This window comes from Carettochelys insculpta, chromosome 33 (genome assembly GCF_033958435.1).
Source record: "Carettochelys insculpta isolate YL-2023 chromosome 33, ASM3395843v1, whole genome shotgun sequence".
NCBI classification, from domain to species: domain Eukaryota; kingdom Metazoa; phylum Chordata; order Testudines; family Carettochelyidae; genus Carettochelys; species Carettochelys insculpta.
The window spans coordinates 3,013,941-3,035,782 of NC_134169.1; the positions used below are offsets into that span (position 1 = coordinate 3,013,941).

The window sequence follows — 21,842 nt, forward strand, 5'->3', positions numbered from 1 at the left end:
ACCTGTTGGATAACGTGGTATCCGTCACTAGGTTCTCCCCTACTTCTTTGTAATCACTGCTGAGGCTCCAGGCAGATGGGAGAAAGCTGCCCTTCATGCACAAATCATCTGCCTCCCTAAGCTGCGGTAGCTCTGTGGGTGGGAGAAGCCAGGTCAGTGGGGGGGCAGCTGTAGGGTGCCCCTGGAGAGAGAAAGTAACAGAGAGAAAGCCGTGCTAGTCTGTATACTATCCAAACAAAAAAGCAGTGAAGTAGAACTTTGAAGACTAACAAAATAATTTATCAGATGAGCTTTCGTGGGACAGACCCACTTCTTCAGACCAGAGCCAGACCAGAACAGACTCAATGTATAAGGCACAGAGAACCAAAAACAACAATCAGAGTTGACAACTTCAGACTCTCTCAGACAAAGAAGAATGTTCAGTCTGCTTTGGAAAAAGAGACTGCTGAACTCTCTTTCGTATTCAAATTCGACACATTAACATGCGGTTTGAATCAGGATGCAAATTTTCTGAGATACTATGGGGCGCTTTTGCATACTTGGCTTCATCTAATACTTGACTCCCAACCCCCAACTCCACCCCTCTGCTCTCTGATTTGCTGACCTTGATAATAATTTTTTTCTGATTTGTCAACCATGATGACTATTTTTGGTTCTTTGTGCCTTAAATATTGAGTGTGTTCTGCTATGGCTCTGGTCTGAAGAAGTGGGTCTGTCCCACGAAAGCTCACCTAATAAATTTTTTTTTTTGTCTTTAAAGTGCGACTTTACTGTGTTTTTGTTCCAGAGAGAGAAAGTTTAATTAAACTCCATTTGTAAAACCACTCTGGACATGGGGAGGAAAAGGAGCTGGGGAAGCCAGGTTTGTCCTGCAGGGGCCTGAAGATCAATGACTCAAAAGAGAGTGTCTGTCACTTGCGTACAGAGGAACTGCAAAGCCCAGGGCAGGAAGAGGAAAGTGCTTGTGCTGCCAGCGGGAGAGAGCTCACTCCATCAGTCTCCTCAGGCTGAAGGCAGGTGGTAACAGGAGCCTCTTGGGTACCCACAGCTTTGAGTCTCTTCCTTTCCCACAGTGGCCCATTTTCACCAGGTAACACCTTTGTACTGCAGACAAAGGGGGAGGTGGAGCCCAAGGAGTTTAGATTGAAACTGGGAGGTGGGAAGCAGTTAGTCTGGGCTGGGAGGAAGAAAGACAAAGGAGTGGGCAAGGCCTCAGCTCTGGGGGCCCTCAGGGCCTCCTCTCCCCAACATGGATTGGACTGGCTGTCTCCGCCTGCTGTACTGACTCTTCTGTAAGACGCTGTGTCCTGTCAGCTAATAAACATGCTCTTCTCATGCTGAGTAAGAGTCACTCCTGCCTGCAGATGGGGTGCAGAGCCTGGGGAAGACTGAACCCCATCACAGATGCAAACAAGGAAGTGATATGAATATGCAACAACTCATTTGCATAAAGGCAACCACATGCATTTCTAGAAGTACCCCTAATGCACCATTGCTCCTCTCTGGTTTTCAAAGCCCCCATTTTTATTTACCTTGAGACTGACAGTAGGGTCAGAGAGCTTCACCCCAGCTGGGATTTGAACCCACAATCCTTGGCTTAGAAAGCCAAGGCCTTATCCATTAGGCCACTGAAGTAAGAAAAAACAATGAGGGATAAAATTCTCTCTCAAACATGTACATTTCTTACTTTGGAAGACAAGAAGTTGCTCTTTCTTTGTGTTTGTTCTTTCTTTGTTGTGAATCTGAGAAACACCCAGGGACTAATTCTGCAGTAGCAACAAAGGAGTGACCCACACCCACCTAGATGTTAAGTTACCATCCCTGGCCATTCACCAGGAAGGGACATGTAGGAGACAGGTTCACAATTGCCATGAAAGGCAGCTGCTCAATAGGCTGTTCGCCCTGAGGTGCCTGGCTCTGAGACACACCGAAGATCTTTCTGGCACCCAGTGGAGCATGTAAAGTAAGGGACATTGACATGATCATTTCTCCTCTCCTCCTGTACCTATACTGAAGGCAGCAACAATGTTGGAAAGACAAAGAAATCTTTGATGTGGCCTAATTGGAAAAGCATCCCAGGAAGCACAAACTGCTCGAAGTTATGGGGAAGGGAAACCTTCCAATCTGGCTCAGCATGAGCACATTTAGGAATTAGACTGGAATTTCTCTTGTAACAGTTCTGGACTCCTGCACCAATTCCACCTCGAAACACATACAACTGATCTCTTTGTGGGGAATAAATCTCAGCTACTGAAGTTTTGATTGACATTTGGGGAGTGTGAGCAAGGAAACGTGCAGGGAACTGGGCTTGTTGACCTCGTGAGGTCCCTTCCACTTCTAGTACTCTAGGAAAGAGACTGGAGGATAGTCACCCCTTTGATTTACTGAGGGACTCATGAAGGAGCTCAGTCTGATAAGAGGGTCTACAGCTGTGAAATGTAAGCCTTTTGTCAGAATGAGTCGGGAGCAACCAGGGTCTGTTTCAACATCGAGGGGTCCCTTTTCATCCATTTCACATAGAACCGGCTGCAGCCCCCACCCAGAACCCTGGGAAATTTGCGGAGCCCTGGGTGCCTCGCAGGGGCAATGCTTCCCCACTCACAAGCACAGAGTCTGAGTGTAGAAAATGAGCTTTTAATGAAGAGGCAGAAAAGTCATATGGCATAAGCTTGGGAAAATACCACACCCAGAGTTCACAACCAAGCCTCAAGTAAGTATCCCAGCTCAAGCAGATGGAGCAGTGCCCTTTGCCTCTCAGGCTCAGCAGTCCTATACTGGAAAGAGCCAATCCACACACCCAAGCTTTCTCCGTACCCACTTCAAATGCCCCACTTCCAAGTCTTCCCAGTCCCTGCACTCCCTGACACATCACTTTCGACTTGTCTACACTCGCCCCTTCATAAAACTGAACAGGAAGAAGGGACATTTGAAGAATAGGTGGTCCTTTCGACAGGCCCCCCCCACACACAGATGGTACACGATTCGAAAGTGGCACTTTTCAATCGCCTTGTGCTCCATTATGCTTATGAGGCACTGCACGTTGATGGCAGCACCTCATTATCATCTTCCGACCTCACTCATTACCATGCCCCTTCCGAAAGGAACAGGCTAGTGTAGACATGGCCCTTGCTGCATTCCCTCTCTGAACTGGAGGTAATGCAACCTTTGTGCTGGACCGGCGTTCCGCATCCCCTGCCAGCTGCCCACCCGCCGCTCACACCTGCTGGCTGCTTCTCACACCAGATGTCCCTCTACTGTCTTGTGGGTTTTGCAATAGACAGAACCCTGTGTTTGAAGCACTCCAGGGCCTCAGCTACCAGCTCATAGGGGATTTCAGTTCACACTGGTATTCAGCTCTGCATCGAGGTACAGCATCTCGGTATTCACCAGGATGAATTCTAACAGAATAGTTATTGACCCATTTTTAGGTCCACCTTCTAACAGCGGGGGGAAGAAATAGTCAAACCAGTTTTACCGCTGTATAGCCCAAAGGCTTCCAGCAAGCTGAATCAGCCACTAGTCCTACCCTTTCTCACTTCATAATGTTTCCATGAAGGGATCCCTCTGTAATCCATATCTGACACAGCAGTCATGAGTGCCCTGTAGCCCACAACAACTTCAAGCACCGGTGAGATTCCACAATTCTTACATTGGGGAAAGTCATAAAATGTGACTTTCCAACAACAAGCTATTTACAAGAGAGGAAAACGCTTTGCTTCACTTGCTCCCATCAGGCTTTGTTTTCAAGGCATTACATGGGCGCACCTTTACATTTGAGGACACATTCCCCAAATCCTTCAGCAGTACAAAGCTCCTGTTGGCACATTCTTTACAGGAAGAAGAAAATTTCTGAGAAGCAGGAGATTAGCTGGTGTCTCCCTGCAGAGAGTTCATGAGCAGGGCGGGGGACCGTACATGCACTTCACCTAGCTGTGCCTCTTCACACTGACAGCCATGTGACAAAAAATCAAAAAGGGGCTACTTGCTAGTGAAGAGGAGACAGTAAAGTGTGTTCTGGGGCACTCAGATATCCCAAAGTCAGACTGTCAGGGTTTAAAGGAGAAACAACCCTCCAGACCACACTCTGGCAAGCAAGTAATGAAGCCTCGGTCTCTGATGAGACAGCTCCCTGCAGCCCTATTGACAGTCCCAGAGCAGCTGACTGGCTGGCTGGCCCTACTTTAGCCAGCACAGGAATAAAAAGCTGTGGAAACAACCAGTGAGAACTCACAAATTTACAGCTTCTTACCAAGGCCCTTGATGACCTCTGTCCCTACACAACTTGCAGGGGAAAGAAGAACCAGGCAGCAGTTCTCTGTCTGTGCTGGAGTTCACAGAAGCAATGAATGATGGTTTCCCTCCCCTGGGACTCAGCAGGTACAGTTACAGACCCCTCTATCTGGCACCCGATTCTCACTCTGATAATCTCTTGGTTGATCTGGAGCTGCTGAACTTGTGGAGGGTATTTCATCTCCTCCAGCAGTTACTTTCTTTCCCATTCTCAGAGTCTGGGCTGGGCTGAATGGGTGGGGAACCAGCCAGAGGGGAATTTTAACCCAAACTTGGCTCTTCTGAGCATCTCGAGCACAATGGTTCTCAACTTGTTCACTACTGTAGGCTGCATATGAAACCACAGTGTGTAATGTGGGCTGTGTCCAATACTACCTGTGTGTTTGTGAGGATGTCACAAGTGGGTGCTGACTGAGCTGCAAACAGGTCACGGATTGTGAACCACTGCTGTGGTGTGGAGCTACTGGAGCTGATGTGGAGGCAGCCAGAGGAGGCAAGTGTCATTTTGCACACAAAGAGGGCAGAGCAGGGACAAGGGAACTCAGCTTTTCAATCTTCTAAGCTGAGTGTGACGCTCCTCAGGGACACCCAGGATTGTGAGGGACCTGCTCCCACCAGCCTGTGGTACCGTACAAGCAAGGCACGAACAAACTTCCACACACTTTATTTCCAAAAGTAAGACCTCTTGACAAAGCTGCTACACTATTTTGTAGCTCTCTGTAAGGCCCCTGCTAATCTTCTAACTTCTTCTTCATGTTTCCTGTGTTTCCAGACTGCCAGCAGCCTGGATTCACAGTTCTAGAAATTACAAGCAGTCTTACACCTAAAGCACCACATTCCCTCCCCTCTTGAGAAGCCTCTTCATTTTAAAATAAAACTGATTCTAACTACAGCAACAAATATGGAATAAGCCACTATACTGTTGGCAGAAATACGACATCGAAAGCACTGGAAATACGACATAACATGGTCTCTAGTCTAGCCAGGTGGTCGTTTGGATCTGGCAGACCTTCTCTCAAATCCAGTTCCTGATGCAATATCTTGTTGTGTTGGCAACTACGGTGAAGTCATCCAATGGGGTTGGGTGTTGGCATCATCTCCTTTTGGTGCACAGGCAGGTTTCCAAAGGACCCCGCAGACTTTGAAATCCCCCTATTCCTATCAGCAGAGTAGCTGGCCATTAGCATGACTATTCTGAGGTTTTGGCCAAATGTGGCCAAAGCCCATTTGTCCTTATTGATCCTCATCACATTTCTTTTGACCCCACCGTGCAATTTATCCAAGTCACTCAGGACCTTATGCCTACCCTCCAGCAGATCAACCTCTTCCCCTCGTTTAGGGTCATCTGCAAATTTGCTAAGGGTGTAGTATTCCCCCTCATCCAGCTTTTCAATAAAGATGTTGAACCTTGCAAGACAGAGAATTGATCATGAGGACATCATATTTGAAACCCATCTCCAAACAGAGATGTCAGTTCCAACTGTTGGGGTCTGGCCATCAATGCAGCTTTCTATCCATCTTGCAGTTCATAAAGAGATGGCAGTGGTGGGATTTGAACACACGCCTCCAATGAGACTGGAACCTAAATCCAGCGCCTTAGACCACTCGGCCACACTACCTACAAAAGGCACTTTAAGCGAGCATCAACCTCTCTTGACATTTCCTGAGTTTCAGAACAGTTTACACCAAGAGGACATAGGAAGTTTTAAAACGCCTCCTATGTCATACCTAGTGAAAATGTCAGCATGTTTTCAATAAAAGGGGGCTGTGACACAGTATTCCAAAAAGATGGCTTTTAGCACATCCTAACCTTCCCCTGCCGTCTCTCTCGGCTGCTTTTTATCCCAGATCACACTGACGCACAGAGGAAGGTGATAGGGATTACTGGTCATGATACTCTTAAAGCTGGAGTCACAGTTCCTGGGTGCAGCTGCCATCCTCTGCTCTGGCAGCTGAGCCTTTGAAGGGCTCCCCACGTGGGCAAGGGTGAGCAGTGACTTGTGGATGGATGTGATGGGAGGGGAACCCAACCCAGATAGAACTTCTGTAGCTTTGTGGCTGTTACATTTGCTTTACATGTGCAATGTACTTGTTTAAAGCCCCATGAAAACACCAGTGCTTTGGTTGCTTTGCTCCCCTTTGGGGCTGAGAAGAGCTGGTCTCATTCTGTCTCCGGAGTAAACCCAACTGCTGTGTGAAAAAGGGTAGAGGTATCAGCAGAGCTTATACGACGCTCTCAGACTGGGGAAGCTACACAAGTTCGGCCGGTCTTTTTCAGGAGGCTTGTGTCTTGGCCTCCTCTGCCCTTGAGGATTGACCTACTGAGGCCGGCTCTCCTGCTGGCCTCCTTTGCGTGACTTGCTAAAGGAAGAAGTGAGGCTGGAACGGGGCAGAAGAAGGAAGTAAAGCTGAGGCAGGCAGGACAGCAGCTTAGCACCTCAGTGCAGTTAATGGAGCACCACTCTTTCTCCTGCCAAAGCCTGTGCAGGTGAGGCTGGCTGCAGGGAGGCAGAATCCTGTGCCTGTCCAATGGTGCTCCAGGAATGGCCCCTGGTAACCCAGGAAGAGAAGTGGGATTCTGGGTGGAAGGAAAACAAGCAAAGCTCTGTCTGAGTGAGTAAGGAGCAGGTCCTGGGTGGATTGGGCAGTGGTGGTCTTGAGGGGCTCTCTGTCAGCCTTGGGGCAGCAGGGACCACTGTCCCTTTGTGACTGAGCCACGCTGGTGGTTCATGGCTTTGGATGTGTCTGGTTGTGAGCAACTGGGACCACAAACCCTCCACCTGCCTGTGTGATGGGCAGATGTGCTTAATATGACATTTGAGGGAAATGGTTTAGCTGTCAAATATCAGAACCTCTTTTCTGTGTGTGAACAGCCTTTGTAGCTGGGTGCAGGATGTGTCTGTCCGTCTGTCTGTCTGTGCTACAGAGCGTGTGGTAGGTTTCTGGGTCACACTCACAGACGATTGGGCAATACGCTGCCTCGCCTTCTTCATGTCCCATCCTGTAGCCCCTGCTCTCTTGTTGGCTCATTGGGAAAGCGAGGGGTACAGCTGAAGGCTCAGCAGCTCGGCTTTGCATGAAGTGTGGGCGTCTCAATTATCGGTAGCAGCCGAGGGCAATTTGAGGCCCTGTGGTCAACATCTAGCCTGTTAGCCCCCTTGTCTGTACGCTTCAGTCCAGGGTCATGCTGACACTGCACATCTGTGTTCTGAAGCATCTAAACGCTGGGCTTGAGATAGGCGCGTCTGTGCTTTCAAACGCTCTAAGACTGTGCTGTTCCTTTGTGCTGTGTGCTCAGAGGCACCGAAAAGGGGCAAGATGGAGTAGAGCAGGGGGATTGTGTCTGGTTACAGGACCCCAGGGGCTCCCGGGCGGGACAGTCACACGGACACCTGCCTCAGGCCCTGTGGCTGGTGCTGCAGGCTGATCTATTGCTCTCAGTGTCAGAGAGAGGGGAGTTTGACATTCAACCCCACAGGCAAGTGTCTGCCCCTTTCCCAGCTGTGCACAGCCCAGCTCATCCCAGCTGCTGGGAGAGACCAGAGCCCCTGAGCCAGCCTTGGGGACAGGCCCTTCTCTCACAGGCAGCTGCCCATGTCAGTGGCTGAAGCTGAACCAGGGCTTCCCCCACCTCGTCCCCATGTCTGGCCGGGGCACTGCACCCCAGCTGTGTTTGGGGCCCTGCTCACCCCAGGAAGCCGCACTGCAGGGGACAGGAGTGAGAGTAGAACTGTTGGGCCAAATCTGCCCATCCTGCTTCCCTGGCCAACCAGCGAGGTGCAGAAAGGTTCCTGGCAGGATTGACTTTGGGAAGGATGAAAAACTTGCAGCACATGAAGATGAGGTGGTGAAGGTGATTGATTGCTAATCCATTGTGCTCTGCCTCCAGGGGTTCAAATCCCGTCCTCACTGCATCTTTCTTTGTTGATTTCCAGCCCCATTGTTTGCAACTTCCAGCACACCTGAGTTTGCTGCCTCCCAGCTCCTGTGTTGGGCAGACTCCAAGCACAGGACACCTCTGTGAGGCTGAGCTGAGCTCTGGCTGCCAGAGGTGGGGGGTGGGATGATTTCACTTGCCCTGAAAGTGCCAAGCCTGACTCCAGTGTCAGCTCCACTCACCTCTGCCCCCTTCAGGGCTGCTGTGTGGGGCTAAGTAGGGCCCCAAACACAGCCAGGGGTGTAGTTCCCTGGCAAGGAAAGGGCAGCCCTGACTCAGCTGAGGTCAGGCACAGGTGCAGCTGCCTCTGAGTGAAGAGCTGGTTCCCCAAGGCTTGATGCAGTGCTCTGGTCTCTCCCAGCTCCTTGGCTGGGCAGTGCACATCTGGGAAAAGAGCAGATACTTGCCCAGGGGGAAGGAAAGTTTCTCTGCCCCTGACAGCAATAGATCCAGCCACAGGGCCTGGGGCAGGTCTCCATTCTACTGTGCCATCCTGGGCAAGTCCTGAGTTCTTCTGTGCTTCTCAGCAGCTGGGGAAAAGCCTCTTTGGGACATATCTCCTGCTCCACAGCTGAAAGGAGCACACAGGAGCTTCTGGGTTCAGCTGCCAGGGGTGCCGGGCTGCTACCTTCTGCAGCCCCTGGTGTTGGCCCTAACAGGACATGGGGCTGGAGGGACCTTTGTTTTGACCCACAATGGATGTTCTGGAGGTTCACATGCTGGTGACAGGCCAGTGCTCCAGGCCCCCCTGGGACACTCCTGTCCTCATGGGAAAGGAGCAGCTCTGGGCTTTCAGGTCAAACCGCACATGGCGGCTGCCACACTGTGGGGTGGCAATTGCAGTGCTGCTGAGGGCGGCTTTGTGTGCTGTGTCTGAGACTGGAACCCCCAAGCCTCTTTGGGGTAACGACTGCAGCAGGACAGGTCAGTGTCCCGGCCCCAAAGCAGCCAGACCCACTGAAATGCCGGAGAGTCCAGGGAAACACTTCCCTGCCCCTGGGCTGTTTTCATGGGCCAAACTCCCTTCCAGCCTTGACCTGAGTGAGACACTGACATGGCCACTTCCCAGCCCCAGCCCTGGACACTCACCCACTAGCACTAGTAAATGTTCTACCCCTGGAGCACATGACCCTCAGAATAAGCAAATGTCCTGACCCGCACAGCTCATTCCAGAGACCACAAACTCTCTGCAGCTGCCCATGGCTCCTTTCCACCGAGGCTGGCGAGATGACTTGGTTATTGTGAGTCTCCTAATGCTCCCATGAGGGGTTCAAGTTCTGCTGTACCTTTTAGCTCACCTTTGCTTGGTGTCCTGGCTGCAATGGACAAATAGGCTCTACGATGCCCAGGGGGCTGTGCAGGGGTCAGCCTGGAGGGTGGGGGGTTGCTGGATGTCACTGTTGGCATTACCATAAGAATTCCAAATGCCTCTGTCCAGGGGTGCTGGTGACTGGCAGTTACCAGCTGTTACTGTTCTTGGCATCCTCTGTGTTTCTGTGCCTGTCACCTGCCTGGTCACACAGATTTGCTGAGCTACTTGTGCAGTTGAGATACATGCAACAGGGCTGGTTGTGTCAACCGCACAAGTCTGCCACTTGCGAGCATTTTGGTGGATGCTCCATTTTCTGAGAGCAGCCGCAGTGGAGATGTCGTTGTCTCTGGCAATAAGAGTTCAAACTGGGGCTCGTGGGGTAGATTTTTGTGCTTCCTTTCATGCTTACTAAACTGTGCTGTGCATGGGCTGTGCCCCAAGGGGTCTGTTCCCTCTGGGTGCCCAGAGGTAAACTCACAAATGAGCCTTTCGGGGGAAGGAGTCACTCCCGGGACCTCTCTCCCCTTCAGTCTCAGGGCGAATTGCTGACCCATGGCTGTGGGGCTGGCATCAGCCTGGCTCACTCGTCTCTTGCTTCAGTAGCTCTGAGCCAATGTGTGAGACTCGGCAGTTATGTCTCTTTGTTTCTCTGCTGCATTGGTCCTTTCTGCAGCTCCCTCTGTGGGAGGACTCTGCCTGGCCCTCTGCCCAGCTCTGCCCCCTGCCTGGTGACTATTTACTGCTCAGAGCCACAGGATTGTTCCTGGGCCTGGGTCAGTCTCTGTTGCTGCTGGCTGAGTGTGACACGGCCTAGGTGTGTCAGCCTGCACCAAGGGCATTTCTGTGTCAGTCTCCTGAGCCCCCTGGCTGTGGGTCCGGTTCTCCTGCCCAGTGCAGCCCATGGCAAGCAGAGCCCTGCGCATGTGCATCGTACTGCACCTTTGTGTGATCGATGGGAACAGAAACCTGAGCCTCAGAGACAGGGAACTGAGGCAGCTGAGGGACGGGTTCGCTCAGTTTTTGTACGTTTGTAGAGGAAAGTGTGAAGTGTTTAAATCCATGTCAAGCATCCAGAGCAACCGCAAAACATACTGGAGCCAGAGGTGAAAATGGATTTCCATTAAGAAAACCATCCAAACAGGGGCATCTGGTATAGCTTCATCTGCAGTCAAGTGTTCCACCACTGAGCCAGGCTCTCTATCACTGGAGAATGGTGAGAGGTCTGTCCCCAGCCCATCTCAGCGTGGGGATTTCTCCGGCGGGATACAGGCACAACAGAAAGTTCCTTACCGGATGGGAAGTCTGATCTAAAGCCCAAGTGAATTGCAGGCAGACAAAATCTGACGGCCCTGCCCAGCACAGCGCTGGAGGCTGGAATGATGGCAGCAGGATGGGGAACAAGGGGAACACACCGAGTGACAGGGATTTGTGCAAGTAGCAAACCCAGGCAGCAGTCAGGCCCTGCTGGGTGTGCCAAGTACCTTGCTGCAGTGATTGGAGATGATTTGGACCATTTCCCAGCCACAGATATTCTGGATGGAGCCAGCCATGCTGCACATGTTGACGACGGCCGCCTTGCTGCAGCTCAGCCCTCTCTGGGGGCTTCCCTGGGCAGCCTGCTTCAGCAAGGGCAGGAAGGCCTGGGCAGAGGGGAGAGCAGAGCAGCCGTGGGGTCAGAAAAGGAACCAGAGTTCTGCTCGTGAGGCCGGGCACCAGAATGGAGGGTGGGTCTCTGCTCTTCCCACTGATGTCCAGCCCCCAGCCAGCCCAGAAGCAGGAGCCTCACCCAGGAAGGTGTGCGGAGCCATGGATCCTACTCATACCCTGTAGAGGCCAACAATGATCCCCAGCTCATGTCCCTGCATTCACAGTCTTCATCCAGGGCAGATTGAGGGGGTCTGTGGCTCCCCACTGATGCCCACTTGGGTCTTGCCATGGCCCACCTGCAGCTGTTCAGCAAGGAGGGTTTGCCCACGCAAGGGTACCCCCACCTGCGGCAGTGGACAGTCAGGTATGTACCCCACACTACACACACCTCCGTGACACGGGGCGGGGGCACCAGACATGACTGGGAGCCCCACACCCCCAGCGGACCCCGACCTGCAACTGCACAGTAACAGCCCCAGGCCCTGCTCAAAGGTTGCACACAGGGAAAGCTGGGAAGTCAGCCCCACCCCCAGGGCACAGTGATTTGCACTGGGCAGGTAATAAACCAAAGGGGTTGTGTGGAGGGTCACAAGTGGGACTGAAGGGCAGAAGGAGACAGAAAGGCAAAATGTTCTGCTAGTTACACCGCAGCAAATGCTCACCCTGAAAAGCTCCAGCTGGGGCGGCACAGCCCATCCCCCACTCCGTGAGAGACAGGAGATAACTCTGCCCCACAGCTGGGCCCTCCTCGCCCCACCCCTGGTGTGTGAACAGGGAGAAAGGAGGGTGTGGGGAGCACAGAGTGAAAGTCAGGCTGAGGGAGCAAAGGGGGGCAGGACTCCAGGCTCTGCTGGTGGGATCCTGGCACTGGGGCAGGTGGGGTAGGAGGAGGGTAGATTGGTGGAGTCTGATCCGCACACTGCAGACAGGACAGGAAGTTAAAGGGGGTTTTTCGTTCCTCTCACCCTCAATGTCCTCTCGGCAGCAACTCCAGCTTCCGTCGGGCACAATGTCTGTGCTGGGCAATGGGAAGGGGTTGTTGTGGGCAATCCATCAGAGTGGGTCGGCCCCACAAAAGCTCGTCACTTGATAAATTAGGTTGGTTGTCTTTAAAGTGCTACAGGACTGCTTTTTGGCTGAAGAGACAGACTAATACAGATACTTCTCTGCCAGGACCCACAGTTCAAGCAAGGGGGGGCACCATGGCTTAACTGGTTAAAGCACCTGCCTTGTGAATAGAGCATCCTCGGTTCAACTCTCAGGGGTGCCTTGTTGTATATCACGAGCAATGTTTTCTGACATGTGTCTGGGGACCAAAGAGCCCTCCCTTGGCAAGCCCCGTCATTGATGGGGAAGGCAAAGGCTGATGGAAGAGGAGCATTGGGAAGAATCCAGTCACAGACAAGAGCTCACACAAAGGCAGCTGAAACTGGTGTTGGAAAGGTGGCTTCTCTGACTACAAGAAGAGACTGATCCTCCCAGCACTATGGGTCTCTGGCACTGCCTGTGCCCAGAGGGTGACAGTGCAATCTCTGCAGGTGGGGCGGGGCAGGAGAGGGAGAGTTACTCTCCTCTCACATCCCTTTGTTTGTCACTGACAAAACACAAACGAGTTTGGAGAAAAGTCCCAGAGAGGCTCTGTGGCTCCCCTGCCCATGGACCTCCCAGGTAAGGGGAGATTAGGACAGCAGCACCCAGTGGTGCCTGGCCAAATCTTTCTGGCTGCCTCTCACCTGCTTTGCAGCACCTCTGGGCTGTGCTGGAGAGTTCAGAGAGCTGCAGGAGGCGGCTGCCGTCCTTCTGGAGGAAGAACAACCACTGACAGGTGGACAGCTGAGGTGGCTGCAGAGTGGGTGTGGGGAGCATGGGAGGAACCCCAAAGCCCTTTGTCTGTTACTAAGGCAGGGAGGTGATGCCCTTGATTCTTGTTATTCACCAACAGGTCTATGCAGCCAAGGGCTCAGCATTAAGGCCTGGGCCACTGAGCACTGGGGAATCCCATTCACAGTGTGTATTGCCTCCTGGCCCTCTCCTGCCCCAGACCTGCCTCTGCAGAGACACCCCCCACACTAGTGAGCAACAGTGTTGGCCTGTGCTTGGAGTCTGCCCAGCACAAGCACTGGGAGGCAGCAGGCTCAGCTGTGCTAGAAGTAGCATCACACAATAGGACTGGAACTCAACAAAGCTCAGCAGGATGGTGCCTATAAAGGCTCAGTGAGGATGGGATTCAAGCCCTGCAGAGCACAATGGATTAGCCGTCCATCCCCTTCACCACTCGGCCGCCTCACCCAGCGTGCCTGGAACTTTTTCATATGTCCCAACTTCAACCCTGCCAGGAACCTTTCTGCCACTCACTGGGTGGCCGGGGACACGGGATGGGCAGGTTTGGCCCAACAGGGCTATGATCACTCATGTCCCCTGCAGAGCTGCTTCCTGGGGTGAGGAGGGGACTGTAGTGCCCTGCCCTGGGAGCAGCACAGCTCAGCCCATGTGTCCCTGCTGGGTGGGTCCAGAGCAGGGCCATGGGCAGGGTCTGCAGCCTTTGTGTCTCCTCCTGACACGCTCTGCTCCTTTCCAGCTGCTCTGTTAGCACAGCAGCTCCAGCTGGATTGGCCCCTTATCTGCCAGGTCAGTCTGTGAGGGGCCGATGGGAGGCAGGTTCAGGAGCAGGCGTTGGCTGGGTCTGGCTGGGACTGAACATGTGGGATCGGGCAGGGGCACTTGCCTGGCACAGCTTCTTTTGAACGAGGGGCAAAGATACTTCTGTGATTCCCAGCCAGTGACATCAGTGAGGGAAAACCCTGCAACTACATGCTGGGACAGAGTTTCTGTGCACTAGCAGCAAGGCATCTCCTGGGCTCTCCTGCTGTACAACAGGGTCTGGTTCAACTTCTTCTTGTCACATGGGTGCTGGGCTTATCTGTAAGAGAGGTTATAGGAGAAAGAGATGAGCCCTTCTGGGCATAAGAGTGAGCCCCACAAACAGAGGCACTCATGCTTCTGCCTGGTTTTGAACCAGGGACCTTTTGCGTGTGAGGCAAATGTGATAACCACTACACTACAGAAGCTCTACTTTCTAAGGTCTTGTCCTCCTCTAAATTGCATCCTCAAGCCACGGCTTGCCCTGCCACATGTGGATGGGGGACCTTATAGAAATTGAGGGGAGTCCTTTACCAGCTCAGCTGCTCGAGGAGAGGGAAGCAACTGCATTCACAACTGGGACTTTCAATATCAACTCTTCCAGAATTGAGGTCCTGACCAGTTATGCAAATAGGACATGGAATATTTAAGTCTGCACCTCATTTGCATTTCCTATCGGCCACATTTCCACGCCACTTCCAAAAGGGCTGGGCACTGTAGCCACAGCCTTGCTGTGTAGCTGCTCCACGGGACTTTTTGAAAGAACTGTGGCTTTTCTGAAATAAAACTCTCTAGTACAGACATAGCCATGGGGAAAGAAGTAGTAAAGGAGAGCCAGGCTGCAGCCAAAACAATTGCAACAGCTTATAACAAAGAAATGTGTGTGTGCGTAACAGAACACAACAATTCTTTTAACAACTACGGAACAAACAAATGTTCAAACACCAGTTTTACTCTGAATTTGTGTTATTCACTTACACAGGGACAAGGATTTGAGTGCTCTGCCACTTGAACTAACACCTCGACCTAGGAGCAACTCTTAACCCACTCACCTTGTTCCTGAACCCCTAATGGGCCTTTCTCTGCCCTCTGAATCATTTCTGAAAGGGCCACTTCCAAGGCATTTTTCAGGTGGGCTGGCTAGCTTAGCTGTTTGGCTGCTTGTTGTAACAACAACAAGTTGGTGGGTTTAAGTTTACTTGGTATACTTGGTAGACTAAGAGTTCTATGTTCTTACTTAGCTCACAGCTGTAAGTGGGGAAGAGAAGCTGGTGGGAATGTCCATTTCAAAGTTTTGTGTAAGTGTAGACACGGCCCATCAGAGCTCCCATCAACCCCCTATTTAGCAAATATTTGCATGGAAGAATTCCAGCCCTGAGTTCCGCAAGCCGGCAGTTCCCACTTTGTCCAAAACTTTTTAGCTAATGACAAAGCACCTCCAAATGTTAGGTGAGGGTGATTCTTTATGAAAACCAGCTGTGCTGGAGAACACCAGTTTGGTGTTGAAAAAGACGTGCTACTGTGGTCTGCCTGAGCAATTCATCAAACATTACAGATAGCTAGGACTGAGAGTTCCCCTTTTTCACCACTGCCCAAGTGGTCTATGATTCCAAACTCAAGGTTCTGTCTGTCCCTTATTTCGGTATTCTGGTCTCCCAAGGGGGGTGTGGGTTCAAATCCCACTCCTAACATCAATTCTATTCTCTGCATGCTCAGCTGGCCTCGTTTCAATGTCTCTGCTAACATTGCGCCAGCCCTTGCTATGGGTTTCTGTTAGACAAGTGGTACAACTGAGGTATAATTCAGACAGGAACTTCATGGGAAAGTGATGGAGAAACTCCCACTCCTGCACTGCAGCTGCACAGTCATGTAGCCAGCACCTGTACCAGTCACCTATTTTCTGCTCTGAGAACTACAAGAATGCCAGGTTTGTAATACACCAAAGGAGATTTTGCCCCTGTAGGTCACTTCCCCACCTTGCGGCTGTGCCCTAAGATAGCTGTTTGGTCTCAGCCTGTGGCCAGAACAATGCCATGAGAGAGGGAGGGAGCCACACACCTGTCTGTGGTGCTTGTGGTGCCCTCATGTGAGAATGGGCCAGCCCTCCCCTTGTGGCCTTGTGGGACAAGGGAAACAGAAGGGCCCACTCCTCGGGACCTTCCAGCACTGCCACCAGCCTCCCCAGCGCAGCTGTCACAGGCCTCAGTGGACATCTTGAGTACCGGTTCTGTTCAATATCTTCGTCAATGATTTAGGTATTGACATAGGAAGTTCGCTTCTTAAGTTTGCAGATGATACCAAGCTGGGAGGGTTGCAACTGCTTTTGAGGATAGGATCGTAATTCAAAATGATCTGGATAAATTGGAGAAATGCTCTGAGGGAAACAGGATGAAGTTAATGAGGACAAATGCAAAGTGCCCCACTTAGGAAGGAACAAGCAGTTTCACACACACAGAATGGGGAGAGACTGTCTAGGACTGACTACAGCAGAAAGGGATCTAGGAGTCCCAGTGGACCACAATCTAAAGATGAGTCAACAGCGTGATGCTGTTCCAAAAAAAGCAAACATGATTGTGGGATGCATTCACAGGTGTGTTGTGAACAAGACAGAGAAGTCATTCTCCCGCTCTACTCTGCGCTGGTTAGGCCTCAGCTGGAGTATTGTGTCCGGTTCTGGGCAATTTACTTCAAGAAAGATGTGGAGAAATTAGAGAGGTCCAGAAAAGAGCGACAAGAATGATTAGAGGATTACAGAATGTGACCTATGAAGACAGGCTGAAAGAACTGGGCTTGTTTAGTTTGGAAAAGAGAAGACTGAGGGGGAATTTGATAGTGGTTTTCAGATATCTGAAGGCGTATCATAAGGAGGAGGGAGAAAACTTGTTCTTTTTGGCCTCTGAGGATAGAACAAGAGGCAGTGGACTTAAACTGCAGGAAGGAAGGTTTAGGTTGGACATTAGGAAAAAGATCCCAACTGTCAGGGTGGTCAAACAGTGGAATAAATTGCCAAGGGAGGTTGTGGAATCTCTATCTCTGGAGATATTTAAGAACAGGTTAGAGAAATGTCTATCAGGGATGGTGTAGACAGTATTTGGTCCTGCCACGAGCGCAGCAGCCTGGACTCGCTGGCCTCTTGAGGTCCCTTCCAGTCAAAGTATTTGATGATTCAGAGTCAACCAGGTGAAAAGCAATGCTCCAGGTGAGGTTTGAACTCACAACCTCAGCATGTCTAGGGCAGTACTGCTCTATAAGTACTGTGCGCTAACCCATTGCGCCACTGGAGCTGTGTTTTTAAAGGGGACCCATATGACTTGGGGGTCAAGTCATATTTCAGCAGCAGGACCTGTTTCGACAGGTCACAGCCCCTCACCTCCATTGCATCCATGTTGCCAAATGCCGCTATGGCCTTGGTACCCAGTGCGGGAGTCACAGAGCAGAACCTGTCTGTGGGGCCAGTGTGAGGCAGATCACAAACCCTCTCCAAAGCTGTGACATGGCATCAGTATCCCCCCCTCTTAACACTGGGGCAGCAGCTTGGGGCCCATCCCCACTTACCCCCGCTCAGCCCCCTTGGCTGCCTCTCCTCCAACTCCAGCTTGTGCTTCTGCTATTCCACACAGCTGCTGTGCATAAGGCACTAAAAGGGCTCCTCCGCTGAGAGGAATAAGGGGATTTAGAAAGGAGCGGGGTCTTTTCCAAAAGGACCCCCGTGTAGCCGTGCCGAGCCACGTGCTTTCGAAAGCAGCGCTGTCAAAGTACCGCAGCTGGAAGCGTCCTAATGCTAATGAAGTGCTGAATATTCAACTCAGCACTTCATCAGAAATCTTCAAAATGGCCATCTGCATGGGCATTTCAAAGTTGTGGCCAAGTGTGGCCGCAGCCCAAGTGGATGGGAGAGCTGTCCCCCACTCACATGAAACCAGCCTCCCTGAGTGATGGCAGCTCTGTGAGTGGGAGAAGCCAGGTCAGTAGGGGAAGCTGTGGTGTGCACCGGGAGAGAGAAATTTTAATAAAGCCCCATTTGTAAAACCCCTGAGGGTTGGGACAGAAAAGGGAAGCTGGGGAAGAAGGGTTTGTTCAAAGGGGCCGGAAGATCAGTGGCACAAGCTAGAGTGAAATGTGGGGGTAGGTCAGGGTTACGGTGTTTGACTGTAGATCAAGTGGTCTTGTTTCAAGTCTGAGCCTCTCCTTTAAAAGGCAGCTACTTGTATGACTACAGCTGTCTCACCTTTCCCTACACACTCTGGATTTGTATTATATGGGGCGGGGGTTAAAATGGAGATCAGCCCTCAATGTTTGCCAGAGCCATTGCATATATACCTAGCAAATCCCTCCCTCAGTTGAAATCTGGCTAAACAGGGCAACTGACAGTTGACACCGATATGAGGAATTTTGGGTCTCATTTCTCTAAAGAGGTTCTCATTCAGAGTCTATCAAATGTAGCACATTCAGCAATGAAGTAGCTGCACATTTTGTAAATGTGTGTGGACAGAGGATGTCAATTTTGTAGGAATTCACAGCCAGAGCCATTATGTGCTTCCTCAGCTCAATATTCATACACAAGCACCAACATCCCTCCCCATATCCATATTTCTGTAAATTCTCTGCAGGCTGGTTATTATAAAAGAAAAATGAACCTGTTTCAAAACTCTGGGGGTTTCCGAGAAAGTCAGTCTCCAGCCAGGTGGAGTGGGCAGTAAGGAGGTACGGGCTCAATGTCTCGGGGAGAAGAGTGTTAGAAATGGGGAAGGAAGGAGTGTCCTGAGAGGTGAAACAGCTAGAGGGTGGCATAGAGTGCAGGGTGCCAGCTTACAAAAAGTCTCAGAGGTGCCCAAAAGAGCTAAAATTTGCCAATCGCATTGTGTAAATGGCACCACACAGGATTCTGAAATCTGAATTCAACTGTCTGTGAGACCTGCTGCAGCTGTGGTGGTTTGTCCTAAACATCCCTCCCTCAAAGGGCTGGGCTTTTTTGCACACAGGTGTATCTGACTTAGAGCTCCTCATCCTGCTTAATGAGTGAGGCCCACTGGAGCTAAGACTCTGGTTGGGCTGACTCACCCACATGCCTGTAACAGGTTGGGGCTCTAGAACTCATCAGTCTGTGTAGAGATGTTTGAGGTTGTGTTTCCCATAGCTTCTCCTTCGCCTACATGATTGGTGCCGGTGCCTGTACCTGTACCTACCAGGCTATTTCTATTGCAGGCATGGCACTTAAAGGAAGGAACATGAAGATCAGGCTAAAATATCAGGGGACAGAAGGGGAAAGGAAGAGTCCCAGGCTGGAGGCCAGCTCACCTTTGCTCTTCTGGGCCCCTGGAGGTGGGGCTGCTGGAACTGAACCTCTGTAGGATGGCTCAAATGCCACTGAGCACCCGAGAACAGTGCAAGAGAAGGGGAGGACCATGGCTACATGCAGCCAGAGGACTTCCATAAAGACCCCTGAGCCTGGCTGCTCCCACCCAACCCTCACTAATGCCACCCCCAAAGCAGGATGTGTGCTGATGCCATCATCACAAGGTGGTAGGAAATCAGCCATTCCCCAGCTGGGGCTCCTTAACTGCAGGCCACAAGGTATGTCCCAAAGAAGCTTTTCCTTGGCTGCCAGGAAGTGCAGAAGAACCCTGAGTGGGACATTTGAATGGAGACCTGCCCCAGGCCCAAGCTGTAGCTGCATCTCTTGCTGTTAAGGGCAGAGAAACATTCATTCCCCCTGGAGCAAGTCTCCTTTCCCAGATGGGCACTGCCCAGCCCACTGCTGGGAGGGAGCAGAGACCCTGAGCCAGCCTTGGGGACAGGCCCTTCCCTCAGATGCAGCTGCCCATTTCACAGGCTGCCCTCTCCTTGCAAATGCACAACACCTCTGGCTGAGTTTGGGGCCCTGCTGAGCCCCAGGGAGCAGCACACAATTCGGCTGCCTTTGCAGACAGGTTGGGCCCTGTCAGGGTAAATGAAATCATCTCACCCCTCCACTGGCAGCCTCCCCTTGGGGCTGGGGCTCAACAAAAGCAGTTCCAACCCTGAAGATGGGATTTGAACCCATTTATGCCTAATACAAGGATTTAGCAAACCATCACCTTCACCACTCAGCTAAATAACCCCACCTGCATGGTGGGTTTTCATATCCACCAAAATCAGTCCTGCCAGGAACCTTCCTGCCACTCGCTGGCTGGCTGGGCACATCGGATGGGCTGGTTTGGCCCACCAATGCTTTGCTCACTCCTGTCCCCTGCAGTGCGGCTTCCTGGGGTGAGCAGGGCCCCAGACACAACCAGGTTGCATTGCCGCAGCCAGACATGGGGACAAGGTGGGGGCAGCCCTGTCTCAGCTGCAGCCAGTGACATGGGCAGCTGGCTCTGAGGGAAGGGCCCATTCCCAAGGCTGCTGGCTCAGGGGCTCTGGTCTCTCCCAGCTGCTGGGCTGGGCTGTGCAGCGCGCAGCTGGGAAAGGTGTAGACACTTGCCCAGGGGGGATGAATGTCACATTCCCCTCTCTCTGACACTGGGGGCAAGAGATCAGCCTGCAGCACCAGCCACAGGGCCCAAAGCAGGTCTCCATGTGGATGAGTCACCCTGGGGCCCCTGCTCAGCGAGGCCCAGAGAAAGTCTGTTCAATGCACTGTTTTCTTCCGCTGCCTGGTTAGCAGCTGTTTACCTCAGACCATGTCTCCACTTGGTGCAGATTATTATGAATTCTGAGCCTATCCTCCAAAACAGTTGCAAACCCTCCCAGCTTGATCTCATCTGCAAACTCTACATGTGCCTGGAGAACACAAGGCCAGGCACATCTGGGGGCATTGTGAAGTCTCCAGGCAAAGTTAAGCCATTCTGCTGGGCTGGGCTCATGCAGGTGAGTTGTGGCTCCCCTGTTTAACAATCGTAATGTCTGTTCAGCAACACCCACCAGGTGTTGCTCACCTCCCTTGTCTCTGGCTCTGTCCAGCTCACAGCTGCTGCCTCACAACCCACAGCTTATTTCATTTCTTAACATTTCCTGTGCATTGAGCATTGTTGTATGTCGAGATGAAAATGACTTTCAGCAGCTCCTGACTTTTTGCTGCTCTCTCTCTGGGCTGCTTTCTGTGCCAGATCCCCCTGACACACACAGCAGGGAGATGGGAGTTACTGGTTGCTCTTCCCATCTCTAGTATGTCACACTCCCCTTGAAGCCCAAGGCATAATTCCTGGGTGCAGCTGCAACCCTCTGCTGGAGCAGCTGAGTGTGTGAGGGGCTCCCCCCATTTCTCGAAGGTTCTCCAGCCGTGTGCGCCAGGGCAATTGGTGCCTCGTGGATGGAACTGTGGGGATGGAAAAGGTATTTGATAAGGGCTTCTGTAGTGTAGTGGTTATCACATTTGCCTAACGCGCAAAATGTCCCTGGTTCAAAACCAGGCAGAAGCATCAAATTTTCCATTACTGTGTCTCCCTTTTACACTGGATGGCTCATCTCCTTGTGTCCTAGCCAAACGCTCCAATAAGTCTGACTTGTGGGTGACAGAAGGTGGTGACATCAGCTGAGCATCCCCTTTGCTCTCAATGTGGGGAAGCTACAAGTGTTAGACCAGTCACTTTCAGGAAGTTTGTGGTTTGTACCCTGCTCCCCTTGGAGGTTGGTCTCTGGAGGCCTAATCTTCCTGCTGTCCTCCTTTGCTTGATTTCCTAAGGGAGAAGGGAGGCAGGAATGGTGCACACGCACTCAGCAGCTTGCGCTTTTATTGGCAGTTCCCATCTGCACTTGCCTCGGTGCACATAAAATTTTCTCTCTACATGGAAAGACAAAATTAAAATGAATGCTGCTCTCATTTCCTTGTCTGCCTGTCCCACCCCTGGGAAGGGCAAGTCATTTCCTATGGGGCTCACTCCCTTCCCCACACTCTGCTGTCTCTGCCCTCTGCATCTCACCCACAGGCTGCTCTGAACATGCTCATCAAGTGACAGGTCTTGGGGTATGACAGGGATGGGATCCTGAGTGTCGCTGTCCATCCTGGCTGGGTGCAGACAGACGTGGGGAATTTCA

At 51.7% G+C, this 21,842-nt stretch overlaps 4 non-coding genes across 4 annotated transcripts; 1 reads left to right on the top strand and 3 right to left on the bottom strand.

The window, feature by feature from the left end:
• Positions 1-5,827: 5,827 nt before the first annotated feature.
• TRNAL-UAG (transfer RNA leucine (anticodon UAG)) lies at positions 5,828-5,909 on the bottom strand. The gene has a single exon. It is a non-coding gene; the product is annotated as a tRNA-Leu (tRNA).
• Positions 5,910-14,181: 8,272 nt separating this feature from the next.
• TRNAV-CAC (transfer RNA valine (anticodon CAC)) lies at positions 14,182-14,254 on the bottom strand. Its single transcript has one exon. It is a non-coding gene; the product is annotated as a tRNA-Val (tRNA).
• Positions 14,255-17,017: 2,763 nt separating this feature from the next.
• Positions 17,018-17,110, bottom strand: TRNAI-UAU (transfer RNA isoleucine (anticodon UAU)). The gene is given in 2 exon segments: positions 17,018-17,053; positions 17,073-17,110. It is a non-coding gene; the product is annotated as a tRNA-Ile (tRNA).
• A 4,043-nt stretch (positions 17,111-21,153) lies between these two features.
• Positions 21,154-21,226, top strand: TRNAV-AAC (transfer RNA valine (anticodon AAC)). The gene has a single exon. It is a non-coding gene; the product is annotated as a tRNA-Val (tRNA).
• Positions 21,227-21,842: the final 616 nt, after the last annotated feature.